This window comes from Solanum pennellii, chromosome 7 (assembly GCF_001406875.1).
Source record: "Solanum pennellii chromosome 7, SPENNV200".
In the NCBI taxonomy this organism is placed as follows: Eukaryota; Viridiplantae; Streptophyta; class Magnoliopsida; order Solanales; family Solanaceae; genus Solanum; species Solanum pennellii.
In genome coordinates this window covers 36,147,782-36,159,262 of record NC_028643.1, presented here as the reverse complement: position 1 = coordinate 36,159,262, position 11,481 = coordinate 36,147,782, and the positions used below count along the sequence as shown (strand labels likewise).

At 35.3% G+C, this 11,481-nt stretch overlaps 1 long non-coding RNA gene across 2 annotated transcripts; it reads left to right on the top strand.

Annotated features, from left to right (window-relative positions):
- Positions 1-1,085: 1,085 nt before the first annotated feature.
- On the top strand, positions 1,086-9,673 carry LOC114078090. Of its 2 annotated transcripts, none has more exons than XR_003579636.1 (3): positions 1,086-1,431; positions 4,097-4,271; positions 9,252-9,673. It is a non-coding gene; the product is annotated as an uncharacterized LOC114078090 (long non-coding RNA). The 2 variants fall into 2 exon arrangements; XR_003579637.1 differs by having other exon boundaries at positions 1,086-1,543.
- The last annotated feature ends 1,808 nt before the right edge of the window (positions 9,674-11,481 follow it).

Genomic DNA, 11,481 nt, shown 5'->3' with positions numbered 1-11,481 from the left:
GAAAGTTAGCCAGCAAGCCTTTCAAGAATTAATAAAGAAGTTTGCAAAGGACCTGGTCCCTACAAGACTGCATATGTGAAAGGGCAACAAAACACTTGTCAAAAAAGCTGCCACTTCTAATGTTGTAGGTGCACATCCTTCCAGAAAAGCAGGCTCTCAGCCAATGGGCGGTCCCAAGGAGTTTGTGTGTATTTCATATAGTCTTCTCACCAAAACACAAACTCAAGATTTTGTAAACTATATTTGGATTTTCAATTCTCTAAATATTCATAAGATTACCAAGAGAGAGACATCTTCGAGGAAGAACTCTGCTGAACTCAATAAAGGGACTTGATAGTGTGAAGGAGATTTCATTGGCCATTAGAATAATGCTTATTGTTTATGGTCATATGAATGAATGATTGTACACTCACCTGAGGAGTTATGCAGGTTATATGTCATTATCAAAAACAGTAGAAATTGATAAGTGTTTATGCTCTTAGATGTTTTGATGAACTTCTCACACGTGCAAGGACCTGGTCCTCTGTAGAGTATGAATCTCGTCCAGTAGTCAAAAGTGCTGAACAACTAGAAAGTGTATCCGCGTCAGAAAGTTAGTGAAGCAGCAGAATACATAACCAATCATAAACCACGAGATTTTTTGTTTGATGGGTAATAACTCTTTATGTTATATATCAAACAAAAAACGACAAGATTCATCCATTCATTAAAAGAGAGAAATTACAAGCTTCAAGAACAGCAAAATTCATATTTTCTAAATGGTTTGGTTGACCCTTATACTTGTATCAGTTTGTATTTTGAACCCTTCTACTTAGCCATTTGTCATCTGGATCCCTAAACTAAATAAAACACAATATATTAAACCCCTTTGACCATTGAACATCTTATGTGGCATTAAAATAATTGAGTTGGTGAGAGAGTGTAATTAGACAAATTTAAGGCGAGTGAACATTATATTTTAAACTTTAAATTTTTTAATTATTAAAATAATATAATAAAAAAACTGTAGAAAAGAAAAGAACCAATTTCATCCCCACCCACTTTTCTAGGAACCACCATCATCGCTGCCAAACATTATTTTTCTCGCTATCGCTGCCAAACCCTTTTTTTCTCCCACCATCGCTGTGCAAACTTTTTCTTTCTCCACAATATAGTCATCTTTTTTAGCCCTATTTTAGTTTGACACTTTGGTGACATCAGGTCTCATAGCAATTTTCAATTGAGAGGAGATTCCCATCATTAATCTTTCACATGAATCGTCTCCTTCTAATCCCTTAAATTTATCTTTTTTCAATCGATTTCAGTAACCCAAGAAAATCTTATGTGAATTTTGGGTCTATTCGACGAGATTCACGTCAGAGGATGGTGTGAAATTGTATTTGTTAGCAATTTGGGGTGTTGATACAATAGTCAGTGTCGGATTACGAAAAGGTTAGCCAGACATGACTGTTAAGTGGCTTTGGTTGTTGTTACTGTGGGAGTTGGAGGAGAAAATAAAAATAGCGATGTTGTGCGGCGGATATAAAGACGGATGAGGGAGAAAGTATGTTATTTTACTGGTAAAAAATGGCGATGCCGCCGACAAAAATGGTGCCGCCGCCGCCGGTGATGGCTTTCTTTTGATTGTGAATATAGGGATAATTATAAATGCCAGTAATAAATTAAAATATTATTATTTTACATTTTATACATAATTTTTGTTAATAATTTTAAAAAATACTATGAAATAAGATGATGTGGCATTAATATATCTGACGTGTATATGACATGTCAATTATATAATAGAGAGTGAGCTACACACATGGTTGGAGGGGCTTAACAGTCTCATTTTAATTTATTTTAAGGGTCAAGCTGACAAAGGGCTAAGTATAAGGGTTCAGAATACAAGCTGATACAAGTATAAGGGTCCCCCAGACTATTTTGCCTTTCAGATTTGCTATATTAAGTTGCCTGTAATGATTCTTACAATGTAGGATTGTTTAAATTGTGAAAGAAACGTTTCAAATTTAGATGAATAATTGTAAGGGCTAGGTTAAGGGTAACTTAGGTTCTTACTCTATATCTATATTAATCTGGTTGGATTAGTATAAAGTCCAGGGTTGTATCTGCTCAGTCTCAGATAAGTGATAGGGAGTATAACTTACTGGGAGATTAGCAGGCTAATCTGTTGTTGTAACCGACTTTTACTTTTGCTTGTTGAAGAATAGTGAAAGTAGTTTGAGAAGTCCTGTTGAGAACAGGTTGTGGTTTTTCTCCCTTGAGCAAGGATTTTTTCACAAAAAGTTTCTTGTCAATGTTTATGTTTCCACATTTGTTCTTTACTGTATGACTTTACTCTATTGAGGACCTGGTGGATGCATACACTACAACAAATATATGTAGGGCAATGGACCCTACCCATGCATTGCACTAGTGAACTTCAAGAAATGATAGGAGTGGAGCCTCTTATGAAATAAAGACTTATGTTTATGTATGATTAGTATGAAAGAACGTTAAGGTTAATTTTGCCTATGTCACGGCATGAACTATGATTATGCATGTAAATTACACGTATGACTTCCCAATGGGTTTTCTTTGTATATGTGGGGGTATGGGACTCCATGTGTACATTGAACAAGTAAGCTTGTGAAGGGGTTTGAGGGTGGTTTACCTATGATATAAATTAAATGAATTATGACTACAGATGTAGTAAACAAATGAGTTTTTATATGATGTTATGAAGTATTTTGGTCTTATGTCTAATCTAAAATGAAGATGTTATGAGTTGATGAATATGATGTGCGTAATCTAGGTGGCTTCTTAGGAACACTTCGTGTAAGTAGTATTATGGGATGCTACCTACACATTGCACTAGTGTGACTTGGGGGTTGTCTTAGGTGGTGGGACTTATGTGAAGATTATGTCTTATGATATGTTTATGAATTTATGAATATGTATATGGTTGTATTGATGAAGGCTATGTGAAAGTATATTTTGGGTGACCTTAAGGTGATACATTGTACTAAGTATTACTTGAGGGTTTCTTAAGGAAATAAGTTAAGGTAAAAAGGGAGGTAATATGTTGTATGTAATGAATGTTCCTCAAAATGTAATAAAGAACTTTATGTGTTATTATGAATAGTACTCATGTATATATGATGTATGTGAACTATATTGTTGCATTGTATCAATGTTCATGAAGTTTTACTAAAATACATATACATGGTTTCTACCTAAATGTCCTCCTTTAAAGCATGTTTTTGGATGGTTATCATACTCAGTGCATTCTTGTACTAATACCATTCTTCTTAATCTTTCTATACAAACTGTAGCTCGTGATGGCTAGATGATCTTACCTAAAGTGAAGAGCTTGGTTAGATATTCCCCAAGATCAAGAGGGTCCTTATGAATCAAGGATCTTCATGTCAGATGCCTATTAAGTTTTATTTAATAGTATAGGTTATATTTCTATATTGGTAAGGGTAGTGTCCCTATTCTAGTCCATTGTTGTTGAGTCTAAGCTAGCGAAATGAGATTTAGTGTTAACTATTTAAATATGGTTTTCAAATGAAGTGAAGTTTAGCGTTATGTGCTCTAAAAAATTTTACATTTTCCGCTATTATATGATTATGAGATGAAGGTATGCTAAGAGGCTTATACAAGACCTCTGTGAGGTCGAGTACTTCGCGTAACGACTTGAGGGTTCTCTAACTTCTATTGTGTACAATCAGGGCGTTACACCTATTTGGATGAGGAGTTCTTGGTGCTGAGAAGTTGTAGTTGATGCTATTTTCAGCTCAAGATCCATCAATCTAAGAATTTTCAAACACTGTGCCATGGTCAAAATCATATGCTCCCAATTTTGTAGTTTAACTTTTATTGAATGGCTTTGGAAAATATGATCATAGTTCCAGCCCTTTCATATTTTGTTCTCAAGAACATGCTCCATTTAAATCTAGCGATGTCATCACCAATAACAAGAATGTATTTATCACCTCCTCTGCTTTATATTCAAATAGGTCCACATAAGTCCATGTGAAGGAGCTTTAAAGGTCTGGTTGTGCTAACTTCCCTCTTGGCCTTGAAAGATGACTTAGTTTGTTTCTCTTTTGCACAGACACTACAAACTTTATCATTGGTGAACTTCAGCGTAGCAGTCCACAAACCAGGTCCTTTGCAACAAATTTTATCAGCTAAGTAGAACAAACATGACCTGGACGTCGGTGCCACAGATCATCATTATCGGTTTGAGAACTTACACAAGAAGGATCTTCTCCTTTTATAAAATCAAGGTCCGCAACATACATGTTTTTTACTCCAACTTTCTTTGTCATACTATTTGTAACCAAACAATTGTTAGCCATGAACTTGACTTCATTCCTTTTATCATAAATTAGAGATACTCTCAAAAGATGATATTTGAGGCCCTCCACATACTGAACATTGTTTATCGAATTGTCAGCAGATCTACCTATCCTGCCATTTCCAAGAATATAAGCGTTCTTTCCATTGCCAAACGGCACACCATCACCTTGGTGTGCTTTTAAAGAGATAAAGTTTGAAGTATCTCCTATCATGTGCCTTGAGCATCGACTGTCCATGTACCATCAGTGACTTCTTCCTATCATGTACATAAGAATTACTTATTATTCTTAGGAACCCGACCACTTTAGTCGGTGTTCCGAATAACTATCAAAAGGCTTACCAAAATACCTTCTTGTCCAACGAGGTAAATTATTCTTGCTGAAAAGAGCGGGGACCAGGTCCCTTGTCTTCCCTCTTTTTATCACTTCCAGTTTTCAAAAATTTAATATGAGGACTTGGTCCCACGTGTTCCTAGTTTTCATTGTTTTCAAATCTGACAAACTTCTCATGCCTTTCTTTCGTTCTTTTCAACTTCTCACACTTCTCTTTTGGATGACCATAATGGCCGCAATGATTACACAAGATATTATCCGATATAGACGTGTTTTTACTATGGGGATTATAGGGAGGTTCTATAGATCTAGACCACAGTCTCTTCTTTCCAATGAATCTTTGATGAGACTGGTTAGAGAGTATCCTGGAATAGTAAGACCATTTTAGGGAGTGACTGAACTCTTCTTTGACCCTACTTACATCTTTCCTTAGTTGAAAGTTAGTTACAAGGGAGGCTTTCTTTTGGAAACCCCAAGTTTTTATGATCTTTTGAATCATCTTTGTGACGTACGCTGTCTCAGTTTCCTCCTCAGTCATCACTCTTTGAGATGTTTTCCATGAAATAGACTTCTCTTTCTTTCCTTTTTTTCAACCTTGTTCCTTGTTTCCTAGTTATCTCATGGGTTTGGAGATTCCCAATCAACTCGTCCATAGGAAGCTTCATCAGATCCTTTGCCTCTCTTATTGTGTCTACTTTGCCTTCCCAAGATATAAGGAACTTGCTAACCTGCTTGTAGACAGGTTAAGGCTCACCCAAGCACGTGAGCTCATTGGTGGTGGCACCAAAGAATAAGTTCATCTCGTAGAAGGTTTCACCTTCCTTCATAACAAAATTCTCATACTGATTAGTGACAATGTCAAGCTTCGACTACTTTACTCGTTTAGTTTCCTAATGAGCTGTTTTTAGACAATCCAAAATTTTTTGGTGGTCTCACATACAGAGTTCCAGTTGTATTCATCATCTCTAATTCCACAACCAAAATCTTTTAGGCTTTGCAGTTCTTTCCAATCCTTTTTCTATCAGCTTCATTGTACTCATTTCTCATTTTTACAACTGTGGTGGTAAGCTCGCCATTCTTCACTTCCTTAATAGGAAAGTAAGGTACATCAAGAATGATGTCACAGCTTTGTGTCCTTAGCATTGATGTACTCATGCCATAGTACTGACCGTTGTACCCTTGTGGTGTGGTCGAAGACTATCCTTCCTCTATATTTGATGGTGCATCCATTACGTCAGGATCTTTCCTTTTCTTTGTGTGAACCAAAGTGAAAATTCAAGCTCTAATACCACGTGTTGGAATGTATGCGTCCACTTATATTGATGGGACCAGGTCCTCAATACTGTAATGAAAATCAGTAAGAACATATGAAGAAAGTAAACACTGACAAGCAACTTTGCCTGGAAACCTCCTTGCTATAAACGATATGTTCTCAACAAGACTTTTCAAACTGCTTTCACTAATCTTCAACAAACAAAGATAAAAGACAGTTAGAACACGAGATTAGCGTGCTAATATCAACACTAAGCAATGTCTTCGATGACTTATCTAAGCTAGGGCAGATACAACACATCCCACTTATACTAATCCTTAACTGATTAATATAGATTTTGAGAGAAAGAACCTACATTACCTTTTAACTAAGTTCATATAATGATTTACAGAAGTTGGAAATGTTTCTTTCACAAGTGAAACGAAACCTACTATATATGAATGATTACAGGAAAACAAATGCAGCAAGTACAGTATGCAATAGAAACATTTCTATCAAGTACCTTGTTGTTTTGAAGCTTGAAAATATATCTCTTTCAATGAATGAGTCAATATTGTTGTTGTTTGTTTGATATATATGATGAAGAGTTATTACCCATCTAACAAATAACCTCGTCGCTTCTGATTGTTGAAGTACTTTGCTGCTTCACAAACTATCTGACACCGACAGATTTTACATTTGTACAACATTTGACAATTGGACGAGTTTTCATACTCTGTAGAGGACCAGGTCCGCACACTTGTGAGGAGATCATCGAAACATCTAGGAGCATAAGCACTTATTACGTCTACTTGTTAAACTATTGTTCAAACCTTCCTTTAGTACTTTTCTAAGTATTTACTTATAATTTCTCCTTGTCTATTCTATTTTATATTTTGTTTCCATTTGATTTCATAAGTATCTGATTATTAGTCCTTGTTGTAATTTGCTTTCGTTCGAGTTTGATTTTTGTTTCATGGCGATATATGGATTAATGTTGTTTAGTAGGTTTATGTATCATTAGTTTAGATTTCTGTTTCTGTCAAAAACTTTCGTCAATCATGTTTCGATTTATTTTCATTTTTCATTCAGCTAGTTTAAATGCGTAGTAGTTGTTCATTTTTCTGCTCAAGTTGATCCAATTTCGTCATTATTGCTCCAGAATAGCCTAAAAAATTTCCTAGTTCAACTTTTTCTTGTGATTTTGATCGTATATCAGAGGTCTACTTGTTCAACTATTGTTCGAATCTCTCTTTAGTACTTGTCTAAGTTCTGTTTTTTTGCTGCCCGTTATAGCTTAGTGTCATAGAGTTCCAAAGTCTCCGCCTTTCAAACATTTTAATCTCAAGCATTCAGCAAATTTGTTATGTTTTCAATTTTTTAATTAAAATTCTTATATTACATTTAGGCGTGAATCAGCTATAAGAAAGGTACTAGAGAAAAGATCTGGACTACTAGAGAAAAGATCTGGAGTAGAGATGGGATCTGTTTTTGAATATCTGCACTAGTTTATTTTTAAATTTCTGCACTACTGAAACACTGCTGTGAGCTTCTCTGTTTTACCATGTTTTGCCTAATTTTTGTTCATCCTTCTCGTCTCTTAAGAATATTGTGCCTCTGTAAATTTGTGTAAATCTGCTTCAACTGTTCCTTTTCTTGCACCATGTTTCACTTCTAACTCTATTTTCCTTTGTAGCCTTAATGGTCCCTTGTTGCTAAGTTTCATTCTATAAGTAGTGCACAAAAAATTCCATATTGACCACAAATTATTCTGTAAATGTAATAGCTATGCGACTCAGTGGTCCCTCCTTTGCTTTTCATGTTAATTTGTGTTGCTGCTTATGATTTTCCTTGTTTTACCATTTTCTTCATAAGGGCACAAACTTTTTCTAAAAATAATTTCTGCACTGCTGCAACACTGCCTCAAGCTTTTCTGTTACCCATTTTGTTGTTCATCCAGCTTAACTTGTGTCCAATTGATATGCTATGTTTACTCATGATTGTTTGAATCTACCCAGTCGTAAGTCACGCTTGCTCAAATTCCCTTCTATTAGGATCCTTGACTCTAACATATACCTTACAGGCTACTTCTGCAAGTCCCATTTATACAATGTCTTTTTAAAATTAGTAGTCACTTTCTGGATTTCAGCTAGAATCATATTTTCGTAAATGTTCAAAGCAATCACATTTAATAATACCAAATATATCTTTGAAAGCATGTTCCAAACAGCTCAGCCAGAACTTTGAGTAAAAAATAAGAACATTAATGGTCATCTTAGTTTTTTCTTGTTCAGCTCTTATTTAAATGCTTATAACATATAGTATAATATATGTTAATGTTTTTCGTGATGCCTCTTGTGATTCGGAACATGCCATGACATTTGTATGAATGAGTTAAAGATTAAACAGGGAATAAGAATTCAAAGTAGAGATCATTTACATTATAGGCCGACTCTATTATATATGTAGACTTACATTCTCACCTTCCTTAGGAAACTGTAGTTTCCTTTGTTCCTGTAGGATTTTTTTTATTAATATCGCTTCAATAGTTGTGCTCGACGATGTTGTCCTCTGTGCGTCTCAGTTATCGCTATTCCATTGCTCTTTGGAGTGACGCTCCATGCCTTTTCAGTTAGCGAAGGCCACTGTTCCATTGGCTGGCTTTACCCTGTTCCAAACTCCACATGTTCCTAACAAAATTCTCTAATCGTTAGTACAAATCTCCACGCAAATCTGCATCAGAGAACTGAAGTCGTCGAACAGCCATCTGTGTACACCATTTTCTTCACCCTCATTTGGTTTCAACCTAACAGTTGATTTCACCCCTGAATCCATTTCCTCTCCTTAAGCAATTGGATTGGTTCGAGCTGAGTAAAAACTTCCAAAATTGTAGAGTTTGTAAACAGTTCATCTCGCCCTCCGGTGTTACCAGCTGTGCTTTCCATATCGTAGTCACACAACTTTTTTTTTTGGTTCACGTTCTTTCCTTATTTTTGAAAATCCATCAATGGGTTCTCAATGCTGACTTTTCTCGTCGTCGCTCTCGCCATTCCGGCCTCCGTGCGCCAGATAAAATTCACATTTATCGTGTGCCTAGACAGGGTTATTGATATGTGTTGGTTGTATATGTTTACTTAACGTAAAATATTCTGCACATCTGCAACACAACAATGCTACCAGCTTCTCTCTTTTATACTTTTTTGTCAACTTGTTGCTCATCCAGCTCATCTCTTAAGATTTTCTATTTAGACTTCTCTGTTGTTGGATTGTTGATTGATGTACCTAATAGTTTTTCTAATGGATTTTTTTTTTATTTCTTGCAGATTTTGTAGATATGTTTTTGGATATGACATGACAAAGACTAAACTTTAAGGGCTCGATTGGTGTCAGGGATAAGTATAAATAGTCATTACATAATAAAAAAAAATATTCCTAGGATAAAATTTAGATGTCTTGTTTTATTGACATGTTTGGGATAACTTATCCCACCATTTATAGTATAGTGTTTGGGATAAGTTATCCCATATACATGATGGGATAAGTTTATCCCAAGATAACCAATACCAAGACATTTTATCCAGGGGTAACTAGTTCCCAACCAAACGACCTCTGTGTTCTTTGCCCAACTTCCGTTCATTCTTCAGTGAAGACACAAGCATAGAAGATATGGACTAACTCATTCTTACTTTGGTATGAATATTATCTATGTTTTTGTTTGATTATGCAAATATTGAAACTTACATCATATGATGGTGCTCATAAATTTATTTTAGTCAAGTACAATTTTTATTTTTATCGCTCTGCAACCCTTTCTACATTATTTCTTTTATCCAGATTTTTATTTGTATATAATTTTATATTTGATAGGCTCTTGTGATAACAATAGTTGTAGGATCAATGGAGATAAGTTAGAGACCATAATTATTGGCTGTCTCTAAAGTTCAATCAAGGAAAAAAATTGTTGCTCGTCTATATAGCAATTTTACTACCAGGTTTTTGTTCGTCCCTAGAACAACTCTAGGACTAGGTTGTTGCTCGTTCCTAGAACAACTCTAAGACCAGCTTGTTATGGTCGCTAGAGCTATTCTAAGAGGATATTATCAATGGTATCTATTAATATTCTTGGACCAGGTCACACTTGTCTCTAAAGAGTAACTAGAGATAGGTTGCGGAAGGTCACAAAAGAGTTTTAGCAACCTGCACAACAAGATATCTGGAAAAGAGTTTGAACTCTCCTCATTGACCAGTAGCGATGGCAATTTCTAGGATGATTGAAGACCAGATTTTTCTTGTCTCGGTTGCTTGTTTGGGACCAGATTTGAACTTTTAGGGTCTAGATTTCCCTTACATAGACGGTTTGTCGGTCGATTTTTTCCCGTATTTATTAGTTTTACCTAGGGTTGTTTTAATGTTAGAAATGTTGGATTTTAGCTATTACAATGATACAAATCGTATTAACATGAATTCAGTATCGATTTGTCCAAGTTTCATGCATAAACCTGTAACCCTAGTTATGAAGTTCTTCTAGTTCATGAATTACGAATGCTAGTTTAGTTAATTCAATTACATAAGAACATGCCTCAATTTTTGAGTGCATTATTATCAGAAAATTAATGTTCCATTCACAGTTTGCATGTCACTTTTGAGCTATCTAGTGTTACAACATTTCAGTCATAACATGTTAATTGCTTAATCATATGTGAAGCTTAATACCGAGTGGACTAGAGTCAGCCACCCCCCAAGTCACAGAGATACGTGCCCTATAGAGTGTAAGTCCCCTATGTGCACATCATTTTACTCATTATGTAAGCATGCCTATATATGTGTGGCAGGGTATATTGGTTCTTCTCGATGAGGTGCATACAACGTACTCACCATTTAGCTCATATGGTTTTAAGTCGGTTATTACTAGCTCCTTATAGTTCAGTCACTTTCTATTTCATTGGCCATGTTATCATTAAAGTTCAGTATTCTGTCGCACCATGTTATCAACTTGGTCATTGCATTAAGTTAATTCATGTACAATACTTTCCCTATCCTTATTATGTTCAAATCGTGTTATTGTTTAGATGCTTTGATTTAGTTATGTTATTGTTCAGTATTACTCTATCCTTCATGTTTGGTACGTTTCAAGTACAAACGCATATTCTGCGCTTCATCTTCTTGTGAATTAGGTTCTAGTGCTCAAGATTCAAATGACACATAGATCGGTTCCCGATCATTAGTTCAACAACATTAGTGGTGAGTTCTCATCCTACGAGGACAAGTGACATGACTATTTTTATTGTTTTTAACTTTAGTTTCAATTTTGCTAGATCTAGCTGGGGCATGTCAAAGTATTTCTAGTCCATTTAGAGGTGTATTTCAGACATAGTTAGTTCCAACTCTAGTCATTGAGTTTGCCTTTTTTTTTTTGTATTCAAACTTACAATTATCTATATTCAGATTTTAGTGTATGCGTATTCTCCATCATTACAATTTTATCATGACTTAGTCTCTGCACATTATTTAATGTTTCAGGTTATTTCTCGTATACTTTTGATTTCGCTAGCA